The sequence below is a fragment of the Spea bombifrons genome, chromosome 1 (assembly GCF_027358695.1).
Source record: "Spea bombifrons isolate aSpeBom1 chromosome 1, aSpeBom1.2.pri, whole genome shotgun sequence".
Lineage (NCBI taxonomy): Eukaryota > Metazoa > Chordata > Amphibia > Anura > Pelobatidae > Spea > Spea bombifrons.
The window spans coordinates 8,577,959-8,593,079 of record NC_071087.1 but is presented as its reverse complement, the minus strand read 5'-3'; positions in this window follow the sequence as shown (position 1 = coordinate 8,593,079).

Genomic DNA, 15,121 nt, shown 5'->3' with positions numbered 1-15,121 from the left:
AATTCAATTAGTGTTAGTGCTCATGGTGCATTGCACTCAACTGTCATTGGTAGAACCTTAGGAAGATATTTTTAATTAAGCAGTAAATTAAGCCTACAATAACCTTTGTCTGAAAGGTGGAAACTAGAGTGATGGTTGTTTCTGTAATTTGTAATGTTTCATGATGTATGTTGCTTCAGGTCAATAATTATGCCTTACACCCTCCAGAACACAGTGTAAGTGATTGAACTGGTAATTATCAAATTAGATTCTGAAATGAATCCATAAAAAAAGGAAAAGAATCACTGTTTATACTGACATATTGCAAGCTTAGCTGCAAAGAATCACAGTTGTAGCTGTGGAGGAATTGGACATGGTTGTCCCCATGCAGAGACATTCTTGGGACCTCATAAAACATGTATTCCTAGTTGCTTACCGTCCACAAAGGTCAACAGTAAGATCCACATGCACTTAGGTGGTACTATAATGAGTGATTCTCTGCCCACAATATGATGATGGAGTGTAGATATAAGTTTTTAGCGTTTTTCTGGATGCGAGCAATGATCCAGATGATCAGACTGTTAGCAGACACATCACCAGAGACAGTAATGCAGGTGACGGGAAGAACTTCAATGTTGTATCACATTTTACCCCATTAAAATGGCAGCCTCGTGACATCAAGTCTTGCACTGCACACACTCCTCTTACATGTACATGGAAAACTCCGGCTCATATACAGATGTACCATTGGCTATTGGGGAAATTAGTTAGGAATCCTTCTGTCATGGCTCTCTAACCAGATATGGATAGTTCAATGAGTATTACATTCACTAATAGAATGCAAAAGTTGGCAATCTGGCTGGTGGTATGAGCCAAGTTGGTTCAAAGCCAGTCCCCAGGCTAGGCTCATGGAGTCACATGTGAGCCCAGCCAGAATCGCCTGCATTATTATGACCAAAATGGAGTTTCAACCTTAGTGCCCATCACCTTAACCAATATTTTACCATTATACCACTGTGAGGCTGTACACATTTGTGAGTTTCTTGAGTGTTTTTAAGTTAAGGTACAGCATACTGAACATAGGACATTTGTACTTTACCCCTTTTATAGCATAATAGAGCAACTACATAGTGACCATAACATACGCTGGGACTTTTTTTATATATCGTTTGCAAATGAACTACAAAAAACACCCTTTGGACTGGATAACTTACTACCCATGCTAGGCTGTGTTCTTCTGCCTATTTTCCTGTCCAACCCCAAGTCCTGGGGTTGGACAGGAAAATAGGCAGAAGAACACAGACTAACAATATATACTCTACACTTCTATAGTGACAGAGCTGCCTTTTGAACTCCCTTTAAACCCCCCTGACCACACTTTATATCTCAACTATTTCCCAATGCCAGCTTCAGTCTGTGGTTAAAACATATGAGGTCAGTTATTTCCCAGAATCACATTTTTTTTTAACTCTGACCATACTTATTATATACGTAGTAGAACGTATCCTAAAAGGATAGTGTAAATATAAAAAATAATAATAAAAAATAATAATAATACATTTGAACTGTATCCACATTCTGGGATTTCTAAGCGCAGTTTTTTTTCTAAATTGACTTGTGTGAAACACAAGAGATTAAAGGGTTAATAGCTGGATGCTACAGATGTAAGAGAAACATCTGAAAATATTTGCATCTAATTGGAATTCTCCCTCAGTTTAAGCCGTTATATAAATGTCAAAAGTTTTATGTTTAATATGTCTATTTATCTGCTGTGTGTGCACATACATAATTTTAATAATAAATCAGAATTTTTTTTTCTTCACAAAGTGCAAAGTGTAACTATTTCTAATTATTCTGATCAGAGATCACACATTCATTGCTGACTAGTAGAAATACACCCAATAAAATTTCAGCAGTATTAAAATGGAAGCAAAAATGACAGAAATGTACATTCTGAGTTAATCCCCCCTCTAAAAAAGTGCAAATATTTCCAAGTTCAGGATTTTTGTTAATATAAACTGTATCGAGTAATCAAATACAATGTTTGAGGCATGATATTAATATTTTTCCCTATTGTAAACAAACGAAGTCGTCGATATTTCCACCAAGACCAACCATCTTAACTTCCTGTCCCTGGTTCTGCATGGTTATTGCTCCCCCTATAAGTTAGTTCCCCTCCTCTGTTAATGTCCCTTCCTGCTGGCGGCTGATTGGCTCTGGTGACCGAGGGGATGAGAGGAGACCGCCAAACAGGAAACCAATTAATATGCTAATTTGCCACATATTTAAGCTACCAGAAGGCGAAATATGCCTTATTTTTTAAGGAAGTATCTCAAAAGCAGTTCCATTAATTAACAAATAGAAAGTACAGGGTAAAGGTAGTTTTCATGAATGAATTCGGCTGAAACCGTGATGGCGACAATTCATTTTAATGTAAGAACAGGAACTGAATTGAACTTTGCTGTTAGGAGCGGAATTGTGCATTTTGCTAGAGCCGGTCACATCTTGCATTTATTTAGATGAATAAAGTATGGCGCAGTGCAATTATCAAGACATACAGTGCCTGGCTGGCATCTACGCTTTCAACTAAATTTAGCAAGCAGCTTTAAAAGTAGAAATGCAAACTCATTTTGTTCTTAAATTGATCACATCTACCAGAGCCCTGGAAACCTAAGAAAACCTTGAGAAAATTTGACTTAACCCTTTTGCTGAATCTTTGTGAAAAAAAGTAAAAGTAAAAAAAAGTTAGGTTTAACAAATATCCGTTAGTTATATATTTAATATTACGATAAGGATTTTGCTAATATGTTAAAAAAGAACATTCTGAGCTATGGATACTTTTCTCATATAATGCGGTAAATGCGGTAGGTTGTGTGACATGTCCAACACTCGTGAGTTTTGTGGGTCACGATTTTTGGGCACTGCCCCACTGTCCTAGACAACTGCCCCACTGTTCATTTTTAGTGGCAGTGGGGAGCATGGGTTGGCTGGAAAGATCCTCTAATCTACCCTGACTGGCCCAGGGAGCTGCACAATCTATGGAGGTCTGGGCAGGGGCGTAACTAGAAACCTCAGGGCCCCGGTGCGAGAATCTGTTAAGGCCCCCCCACCCCCAACCCATCTATCCCTTTCTCAGGATCTACCCTCTCCCTCCCTACCCCCTTCTCACGATCTACCCTCTCCCTCCCTACCCACCCTTCTCACGATCTACCCTCTCCCTCCCTACCCCCCCTTCTCATGATCTACCCACTCCCTCCCTACCCCCCTTCTCACGATCTACCCACTCCCTCCCCCCTTCTCACGATCTACCCACTCCTTCCCTACCCCCCCTTCTCACGATCTACCCACACCCTCCCTACCCCCCCTTTGTAGGTCACTTACCGTCAACTCCTGTGTTGGGAGCGTGAGGCGTTTGTCTCGGGTGCCGGCGCTCAGCGTGAAGTGCCGGCACCCGAGACAAACGCCTCACGCTCCCAACACTGCACTCTGGGCAGCGCTGAGGCAGGCGGCAGCGGCGGCTGCGGCGGGGAGCAGAGGCATCCTGGATTTCTGTCAGTCAGGGGGGCCCAAGAGTTGCCGAGCGGTCGTTTTCAGCAACCGCTCGGCACCCCTTGGGCCCCCCCCTGACTGACAGAACTCCAGGGCCCGGTCGCAGTCGCGACCCCTGCGACCACGGTAGTTCCGCCACTGGGTCTGGGTATGTTAGTTTATGAGCATGTGTCTTTGGGTATGTTTGTGTGTGTGTCTGAGTATGTTAATGTGTGACCATGTGCCTTTGTTTGAGTTTGTATGATAATGTGTGTGGGCTTGTTAGTATGTGAACATGTGTCTTGTGTCTTTGTCTAGTTATGTTAGTGTCAGTGCCTGGGTATGCTAGTGTGTGGGGGGTATGTTAGTGTGTGAACATGTGTCTTTGGGTATATTAGTGTGTGTGTCTGGTTCTTTTAGTTTGAATGTCAGGGTATGTTTGTGTGAGTGCCTGGGTGTAAGTGGGTCTGGTTATGTTATTGTGTGTCTGGCTGTGTGGGTGTGCTGAATGTCTAGTTGTGTTAGTGTAAGTGTCTGGTGTGTGTGTATTAGTCCGTTTGCATTAGCGTTGATGTCTGGATGTGTGTGTATCTGGATGTGTGTGTGTCTGGATGTGTGTGTGTCTGGATGTGTGTGTGTCTGAATGTGTGTGTGTTAGTATGAGTGCTCTGTCCAAGGTCAGGCTCTGGATCCACCCCTGGTCTTCACGTGACCTCCTCACAACGCTAGCATTGCAAGGCAGGAATTTGAGTGTGACGGGCAGGTGACTATACTCACTCCACCCACTTATTGAGCTGTCCCTCCCTACTGCTTGCCACACTCCCTAACTCTGATTGGACACCAGAAATGTTGAGGGGCATGGTATATCTATACACCATTATTAAAAATATCAGAATTATTGCCCTTGCAGCTACCCATGTATATTGAACATAGGCATAATATTTAGTCGTTTCACACTGAAAAATAGAATAAATAAGGATTTATTAACAAACAATTAATTGGAAAAGAAACAATGGACATTTTTGATGTTGAATAGGAAAATAATTCTTAAAGTAATTACAAATAATCTCTATGTAGGAAAGGAAAAAGTCAGGAATAAATTAAATGACTTATTTAATTATAAGAATTTTCTTTTTTTTAGTCTGATGAATTAAGGTTATAATACTGTGCATAGACTGGCTTAACCTTGATTAGCATGGAATATTTTTTTCACTAACTTTGTAAATCCTTTGAAATTCTGTGTGTGACTTTATACGCCTATGACTTTATAAATCTTGAGGGGGAAAAGAACACATACTAACAAAAAAAAAAGTACTTTAGCTGTCATTTATGAGTTAAACCAACTGGTTTGTAAATGAAATCCATGGGCTAGCTATCAAGATGACTTAGAAACCAATGAAACGGGTTTGAAGTCATAAATCTAGTACATAACCATTGATGTATGACTTTGCCAAAATATAAACGGTAAACAGAAAAGTTTAACAATATTGAATCACAAGACCTATGAGAAACTGGACCAACATATAAAGATAAAATGTGCTACTAAGCTTCAAAAGAGACCAAAAATATGACTCTCTGTACTTTTTTCCTGCATACTGATAATGCCGAGCTATGTGTAGCTAGCGCTCAAAAGTTTGGGGTCACTTAGCTGTTTTCATGGAAAACTGTATACTTGGTTATTTAGGGGATTTACAGATATAGATGTTCAAACTTCATCTAAAATATCCAGGGCCGAACTGATGATGATGATGAGGCGTCCCGTGCACTTTAAGGCCGGTGTCCACAGTCGCACTTTATGTTCTCATAGCATGTGGCACACTTCTGCACCCGATCTGCCAGTGGAGTGCCAACTGGTGGTCCGGCACAGTGGCCTGTCATGAATTTGTCTCGTTTGCCCCATGGGTAGTACAGGTCAGATGATGTCAGATTGACTACTTGGCTGTGTGAAAGATGCATTGAGAAGCAGGTGGAGGGAAGACATGGCTGGGGCCAGGAATAAGCATATTTGGTATGTTTCTTACCGTTCGTCACATCTCCTAGAGAATAGAATGATGGTCTGGCCCAGTAAATTGGTGGTTTGAGGATACTCGTACCCCCCCCCACTAGAGTCTGGGCTGTAACACGATTGGTTGCACAACAGATAGAACCCTCAGGATAGAGAAAGAACAAGAATCCATAACCAGCAGTGCAGGTCTAAAACAGAATAGCGGAAGGTGAAATATGGAGCTGGATAGTGAATACTTGATGCATTATGGAGTAGGTTAACCAAGTAGGTGAAGGAAGCCGCAGCCCCAAACGGTGATGCATGAGTGCAAGTAAAATGTGGGAATTATTGGATGAGCAGTTAATGGAAACAGCATCAGATGAGAGTTCATGGGATCAGAGAGCCCTCCGTGTAAGTGCTTCTAACTCACCTCCACGTCTGAGGCCAACACTGGTCCAGGTACCCATCACAGGGAGATTAACAGTATTCTTGCCCCACTCCATATGTGCCGGGATGGGGTTAATTAAAGGACCTAGGTGTTGTACTGCTGTGAAATAATTAAATAACAATAGAAAATCTCCTATGGGAGGCATGGGGAACAGAAGGTATTACATTAGGAGAACAAACTTAAAAATAATAAAAAAAACTACCTACCCCTCTGTCCCTCTAGCCCTGAAAAGGGGATTCATGGCTGCATATAGGTCATGAGGTCATGGACTGGCCATGGACTATTAAAGATGTGTATCTAAAGACTCACTGTCTAGTGTAGGTATAGTTGTTACTTTCCTAATCCCTCTTCTGTGTAGTCGCCATTGTGTCAGGAGATTAGCCTGTTGCTGAAGTTATTGTGTAATCCCTTGCCATTACCGTATGTTGTATCTTAATTGTTAATCCTTTCCTGTTTCCTGTGTTTGTCAATTTCGCCTCTTGCATCCTGACTAGTGTTTCGTGTCATTAATGGTGGGCAATTAAAATAGCCGTCCACCTATACATTTGCTAACCAATTATTACATATAGGTACCGTTGCTCACCTTATAGTGCAACACTTTACAAACCCTATACAAATTTCACGAACTGAAATGCATTTTTCTAAAATATATTATTCAGTTATTCTAAAATGAAAAAAATACCCTTACGGAAAAATAACAGGTAAAATAAAATGGAAATTCAAAGAGATTCCCAATCTCACGTTAAACTGGAAGAAATAAATTTAACACATTAATGAGGTGCAAATCTTCCTTTGGTATAATGATTGAGGTTGGCTTAAAGCCTTTAGTTAGGAGGTTCAAAGTGTGTAAATATCAAGATAATGAATGGTATGTGAATTTATTTGCCCGAGGAAGAAGTTATAGCCCTAACATCTACTGTATAAGAAAAAAAAATGTAAATTTCATAAGGTTCAGATTCTATGAAATTTTTAGGTGCTCTTTAGAGCTCGTCTCTTTGAAGTATTTTGGAACATAAGTAATGAGCTCAGTGGACTGTGAATGTCATTGTCATTAATATATATATATATATATATATATATATATATATATATATATATAATAAAAAAAAAAGTAAAGTAATTATAAAGTAATATTTTTTTTATATGTTTTAATAACATTTATTGTAAGAATTAACTGAATTATTTTAAGATTGATTTTAACTATTTTTGAGACAACTCCTGTACTTCAAAGTAGTAATATTTTAGTTATATTTATTTATGTTACCTAACTCATGTCATGTATTTCTAATATTTTCTTTGAAGAGCTATTGAATATATTTATAATTTCTTTAATATTATTTTTTAATGTGTTTAAATAGATGAAAATATACCACTATTAAATAATATATACACTACCATTCAAAAGTTTGGGGTCACTTAACTGTTTTCTTGGATAACAAGGACATTTCTGGCTGTAACATAATTGCAAAAGGGTTTTCTAACCATCAATTAGCCTTTTAAACTTAAACTTGGATCAGCGAATACAACGTGCCATTGGAACACAGGAGTGATGGGAGTGATAAAGGGCCATTGGAACACAGGAGTGATGGGAGTGATAAAGGGCCTTCGTACGCCTATGAGGATATTCCATTAAAAATCAGCCATTTCCAGCTGCAATAGTCATTTACAACATTAACCCCGTCTGCGCTGGATTTCTGATCCATTTCATGTTATTTTAATGGACAACATTTAAAATAAAAGCAGAATTAAGTTTTTATGTTTTGACCAGAGTTTCCAAAATGGATGTCAGAAGAATATCTTCTCTCCTCAAAACATGTGTTGGGATTAGACTGGCCACTCAAAGTGCAATGGGCTACAAATCCAATTTAGGGTAGTTGGCAAGGATAATGGGAATTATAGTCTTCAAACAGTCTCTGCTAATACATTATCAGCCATTCAGAGATAGCAATTAGAGATCATCCTCAAGAATTTTAACCCCTTAATGACAAAACCCGTACATGTACAGGCTCAAAATGCATTGTTTTCAATGGGTTTAGGGACCGCCCATTGTCCTTAAGGGGTTAATCATAAAAAGGTCTACAACGCAGTGTAAGACCAAAATGAATGCTTAAATGCGTATAAACATATACACAAGAAAGATATTTAAACTTCGGAATTGAAGTTTAACAAGCTCACGAGAGATTTTACATCAAAATGTTTGGCTCCTATTTTGTGGCCTATAATACATTTCTCGTGAGAGGATGAAAGGGAAAAAAAAAAAGAAAGAACAAAGCAAACAAGTTTGCATTCCTCATTAAGAAAGCAGCGGCAAACACACACTTTCTCCCCAGTTAATACCTCTCATGCCCTCGTCTATGGCTGGCAGCCATATGTTTGGCAATTATAAGACTACTGCTTTCTCTCTGCAATTTTTATCGCCCCTTATGCCACTCTCAGGAAGTGTTTTGCATGAAGATTAGTAAGAAATCTGTGGGAAAAAAATAAATAAATTATGCTTTTAATGACTAATTCAAGTTATGCCGTCAGTATGCTAGGGAGGGGTGCAGGTTCCTAGAAAAAAATAAAAAATATGATTTTTGAATTTTTATATATATATATATATATATATATATATAGTGTACTAGGAGTAAGAGAGACAATAGATAGAGAGAATAGTGAGTGTTATTAGAGAGAGAGTAGAGCAGGATGGGGAGGAAAAAAGAGAGAGAGAAAAAAAAAAAAAAAACACTATAAAGTCTAACTCTGTAGCATACTGAGTAATCACCAAAGAATAGAGAAAATCTAAATAATCCCTGGGGAGATGTAAGCTTAAATCAGTTCAAAACCCAGTAAACTATCCTTTGAAAGGAACATCATGTTTCCTTTATCAAAGCATCGCTAAAGCAGCTGCTTGACACTTCTTAATGACATGTACGCAGGTTTTTTAACCCACTGAATGCCAGGGCCCACTAGGAAGTCCATAAGTGCTTAAATTGTTAATGCTGTGTGTGATTATTTCGATTTTTTTTTTAGTGATAGTTAGAATTGATCCAAATATATTTTGTTTGGGGTTTTTTTTTTGCTTCCATTTAAATTTGTAAAGAACATTTTGTTATATAAATTAATAAACTGAAATGGTGAATAAAGATGTGTTTTTTTTTATATTGGTTTTGTATCAGGTCTTGCTTTTGGGAGTTCACACAGTGAATCGGATTTATAAATGGAGGTATATAAATTGCTTATTGTTTGCTACATATGTAAGATAAGCATGATGTTTACACAATGTATTAAAGACGTTACGGGATCTCAGGATGTTATTGTCATCCTAAAACCAAGGAGGACCAAACACAATGTCATATTATGTTATCTGGTAGGTAGACCCCTCAGAACTTCTCGGGTATGCCAATTCAGACATCTCCTATCATTAATTCCAAATAGGACTTACCTGGAGAAGATGTCGGACCAAACAGACCACAGAAGGAATGCCCAGCTGCTTCAAGGAACCTTAATACTCAGAATGGACCTAGTAGTGGTCACCTCTGGAGATTAATGGGCAAAGCTAGGCATCACGCTCCCCAGATCAAAGGCTACTGTGGTGGCTTAATGATTAGCTATGTAGACAGAAAGCTCCCGAGTATGGGTATGTGCCATCTTAGAATTAAGGTTTCTCTAGTAAAACAGCATTAATCTGGTGCAGAGACCCCCATCGATGCCCCCCCACCCCTATTCCCTTCACAATGAGACGAAAGGCTTGAATTCTCCAACCTTCACCCCTGTCCTGCAGGTTCATTTGCAAAAATTAATAAATACATACAAATTAAGGAAAAATAAATCATAATCTTATAGTATAAATCCTTGAATTTTCTTTTCAGTAAGTAAGGCTTTTGTGTGTCATACTTCCTTCTCGATACACAAATTCCATCAGCAATACTTAACATATGAAAACATGTCAAAATCCATATATATCCAGTGTATTAAAACAGCACTTTTCATAGTATTTCTATTTAAATATATATTTCATCCTTCTGTGCTTATATTACGCATGGTGCTATTAGCTCTATTTCTGCGATATATGACTTTATGCTGAAATGTATTGATTAGGTCTCTGGTGCGCTACTAATTATATTGTGATTATAATAAAGTAATTGCTGTGTTTTGAGGGGATGTATCGATTATCAAGGACCCTGGCGGTTTTAATCCGTTTTTATTATAGCAACCAGGGATATTTGAACTAATGGTGGCTGTTTGTTATGCTGTGTTTTACTACACAGAACTATTTTAGCATGCTGTATCATTTTTTTTAATATTATTAGGGATTTTTGAAACATCTACAGAATCAAATGATTCCTGGACAGCTGTGCAGTTTTTAATTTCCCTAAAAATAAATGTTTTTTGACAAATCAGTGTCGAATATTTGATCAATACTTCTCAACACCACACATGGAAGCATCTTTAAGGTACAGAAGGGCAATTGTGGTAGCTCTCAATGGCCCATATAGTCTACAGGGGCCAACGCCTAGTCGTGTATGTGTCAAATAGCCACTGCTACTTTTGTTTTACTCCCTTAGATATGGAGAGAAGGTAAAAGGGTACTCAGACGGGAAGAGAAGATATCCAAAAATGGAAGTTGAGGAAGAGTAAGATACTTGGAGAAGAAGGTGCTTGCCCATGACCCTATTAATAATGATGACGAGTGCCTCAAATTGAATAAAAAATAGTTTCCAACATTTACTTGTTGAGATCCATCTTTACGGCTCCCATATGACCTCCCTTCAACCCTCTAACGCTAAGTGCTCCTAGGAGGTTCCCGTCCACTGCTGTCTCCATCTCCACCCTTCCTCGCCTCCTGCCACACATCCCAACATGGCCGAACACCTGAAATGTCGGAGGTACCAAAAAATTCAAAATGTATACGTATTTTAAGTCATATTTTAATATGACTCGCCCATTCATCCCCACATATTGCTCCTTAAATACAAAATACATAAGATAAAAAAAAAAACTATCTGCCATGATTTTAAGGAGTACAAAAGTGAAGTTCAGGAAACAGTAAATGTGACTCCCAAAAGCCATAAGCTTTTAAGACCGCTTCATAAAATTGATCTTATACGTGACATCAAAGAGAAATGGCCCTGCATGCAAATCCAATTTATATTCCATTGTAATATAATTTTAAAATCCCTTTTTAACAGTTATTTTATCATTAAAATTACTTTGCAATAAAATATATATATATTCCAGGACAAATAATGTTTGTAGTTTTGTCTGTTCTGTGAAATTCTTTCCCCGGAGAGGACCGAGCTTTCAATAGCAGAATCACTACTCAGCAGTTTGAAGTCATCAAGCAATATATTTTTAAGGATCTTATGGTAGCATCATATTTAACTTCCTCTTAGGGGTGGAAACGTATCATTACGATGTTACGTATGCTTTTGTTTATTGCTTTCTCCTTGAATATGGTATACTATTTTATTTTTCTGATAATTCCTTTACTTCAAAATTTAATTCACGTTTTATTTTTTTTTACTATATAGTTTTCCCCATAGTACGTTTCTCCTATGTTTTTACTCATACTTTGAACTCTTTTTTCCGCCATCTTTTTTGCTGGCTCATCATGCTACTTTATATTTATCGCCCATGAAATATTATTTACAATCACATCAAATAATTTGCCTTTTTTTTTTTTTTATAGACCACTCTTCTAGTACTGAGTTACTATCGCAGACCACTTTGCATCAGAAAATGGATGTAATATTTATATATATATATATATATATATATATATATATATATATATATTTAGTATTTTTGTAATATTTTTGTGATACTCCCTCTCCATTGGCTACATTTTCACAATCCAACCTTGTGGCACCCAAAGATTGCATTGGAAGGATCTTATTCCCCCAAACAGGATTACTTAGATCTAGGAATTGTAGATATGTATTTTTGTTTTAATTTCAGATTTAATTTTTCTTTACATAAGCTCCACCATCCTACAGCAGAGGAGTTGGGGGGCATGGTATGCAAACTTGTGAATTTCCCAGGGTTTGCTACCCGGAGACCCCCATCTTCGGGGGGTTTGGTAGCGATTATGGACAGTGTTGGCCATGCATGGAATGAGGAGCAGGGTAAGCTGAGTTAGCCTTAAAAAAGGGTTGGAAGTAGGCTAAGAGTTGGTAGGAATAGGTGAAACCTCAGCTTGGAGTGAAAATGACCATTCCTATATCCAGAACGTAAAAATACTATCCTGTAGCCCCCGGAAGGCAATCCTCTACCCACAGGCTTAGGGACAAGTTGCCATGTATGATAAAATTGTATGGAATTAAATAAAAAATGATAATATTTGTCTTAAATGCAAGTATGCTGCTTTGCTTTGTAAAGTCCTTGTTATTTTGTGTATACAGCAACCAGCATTAATGATGTTATCCACATTCAGTCACCTTGAGCAGTAAACAGTAAATACTAAAGTTCTTCCGCTTTCTACGCGTGACTCGAATTTCAAGGATACCTTGCAAGAGTACATTATAGACTATATTATCAAGACATTCTTATAATTCTTTATGCGCTCTTTGCCTACCGACCCAGGAGTATGAAAAAAAGGGAATAGGAGACAGATGGAGTACAATGCTTGATCGTCATTCATTGCCAATAGTGCACATCTGTGTTTTTCATCTGAAGTTTCAGTTAGTAGCATTTTTGGGTGTCCATATAATTTCTGGAGGAGTACATATCAATATCTAAGCAGCCATAACTCCAGTCTTCAAGGCCCGCAAACAGGTCAACTTCTGGTTCTCAGGCAAGTATACTACGTGACCAAAAATATTTGGACTTCCCTCCTAATTGTTGGGTTTTTAGATGTTTAAGCCAAACCTATTGCTAACAGGTGTATAAAATGGAGCACTTAAGCAGCCATCTCCATAGACAAACATTGGCAGTGGAATGGGTCGTGCTGAAGAGCTTGGCCACTTTAAATTTGGCAGTGTCATAGGACTCCACCTTTTACTCAAGTTGGTTGGTGAAATATCTTCCCTGCCACTATAAGTGCTATTATTGTAAAATGGAAGCATTGAGGAGCAACACAGTAGCACAAGCACTGTGCGTCAAGAGATTAATGAAGATAGAAGAGAGGACAGAAGAGAAGGGAGAAAAAAGAAGATGAAGAAGAAGATGCAGAAGTGGATGTCAGAAGCGGAAGTGGTCAGCAGAGAAGGTAGGGGAAACATTTAGAGAAAGAGAGTGAACGAGAATACAATTATGAGAGAGTGAGTGTGAGTCGATGCGGGCCCACAAATTGTGGGGGTTTGTACCTAATTGCCAAATTTACCAAAATTCTGTCGATTTGCAATTAAAATCCGAATGCAGAAGTCTACTCTGCAGTCGTTGCAATAGAATCCTGTTTAATGCTTAACTTACTATTTATATTTTTGGTCGATTGGAATTCACAGGACTGCTATTCAACTGCATGCGAGAGAATTATCTTCAGCATTGAATGTTTCCCTCATCCTGCTGAGATTACCTATTTTCCCTTTGATATATGCATTTAGTGAGGTAATTACACATTGTGCAGGTGTTTCATTTATTTGTTAATCTCTCTTGTTTTTGACTTTAGCTTCTTCTTTGACTTCGCTGGTTTCCAGCTTGTTCTGACCCTTTGCTCTGTTTCTTGACTTCAAGTTTTTGTCCCTAGATTGAAAGAACCAGGTGAGTCCTTGTTGTCACGATACCAGGGGGCTTAACTAAAGGGGAGAGTGTTACAAACAGAAAACCTTCTCTGTCAGGTCTCTGACCAAGGGTCCAACCATAGATATGTATCATTATACAACCATCGTCAACAGCTTCATAAACATCCCACCAGTCAATAAATTAATTAAATAATAATACTGCTGCTATTAATGTGGGAAGCATTATACTGTATAATTATGTTGGATAAATGTATTTCTTTCAAATAAGGTGTATACTTCTTTTTCCATTGCACGTGTCTGGTCAGAAACATTTTAAAAACTTATCCTACTTGATATTCAAAGCTCCGGGTCAATTTTGGCTTTCTCCGTGCAGGAGCGTGCCATTTGGCCCCACCCCTTGTGAAGCTAACCCCGCCTCCATGCATGACTAGCCCTACCCCTTCCATATCTACTCCCCAAGAAGAGGGAGAGTTCCAGGTACTCTACCCTGGGAAGTTCTCGGGTGTATAAATATAAGTTAAGAAACATAACATGGATTACCATTGGTTCTGTATATTTAATGCAATGTGCAACAATTGCGAACGCGTTTAATTAGTTGGATTCTATTAAAATAACATTTTCAAACACATGAGTAACAATATGGGGTAATAGCAAACGCAACTGGATGTCCATTAATGATCAGCAGGAAATAAGAGAAAGACAGGAGCATTCACCATCATCATTATTGCGAAATTAGAAGAACTGTAATGAAATTAATTTGCCTTCCTGTTTACCAAACCCTCGTGAACAAATGCAAGAAGGCAGAAAAGCCAAGTATTCTAATAAAAAAACCCCACAAAGGTAAATGTATCTATCAATAATTATAGCCGGATTTTTAATGATACAAAACTAAAAGTTTTGTGTTGTAATGAAAATAATGGACCAGATATCTTTTGAAGCTTATGAACAGATCTGGTCCAGTTTTATTAGTAATATATAATTATTATATTGTTATTCACAAGTGTTGTTAGAATCTATTGCGCAAACACATTTTTTTATATAACATATTAATTCTCTATGTTTTTTTTTTGTTTGCACTTTGCTTAGCTGTTTTATTAATTATGTTTTATTAATTATAGATGTGTCAGGCACGTACCTGCATTCTTCTGCGGCGGGGGCGGCGTGAGCGTACGGCAAGGCGCCGGTCATCCTTGCAACGTTGTCCGTCGTCGACTTTGCTATCCTGTTCTTCGCTTCCCGCATCCCAACAATGAGGACCCTGAGTGAGAGTATGTGAAAGAGTGAATGAGAGTGAGTGAGAATAATAATAAAGGCCTTGCGAATTTGGTCGAAACCAAAAAGACAGGAAACTTAAATTTGTCTGGAAACAGATGGACCAAAAACATTTGGCAGAATCATTCTGGTTCATGTGCACAAGTCTAGCAGACCCATATAGGCAATCGAAAAATATAAGCTAGATCAACCAAAATGCTTTCCTAATCAATGAAAATAAACATTGCACAAAATATAAAATATGATGTC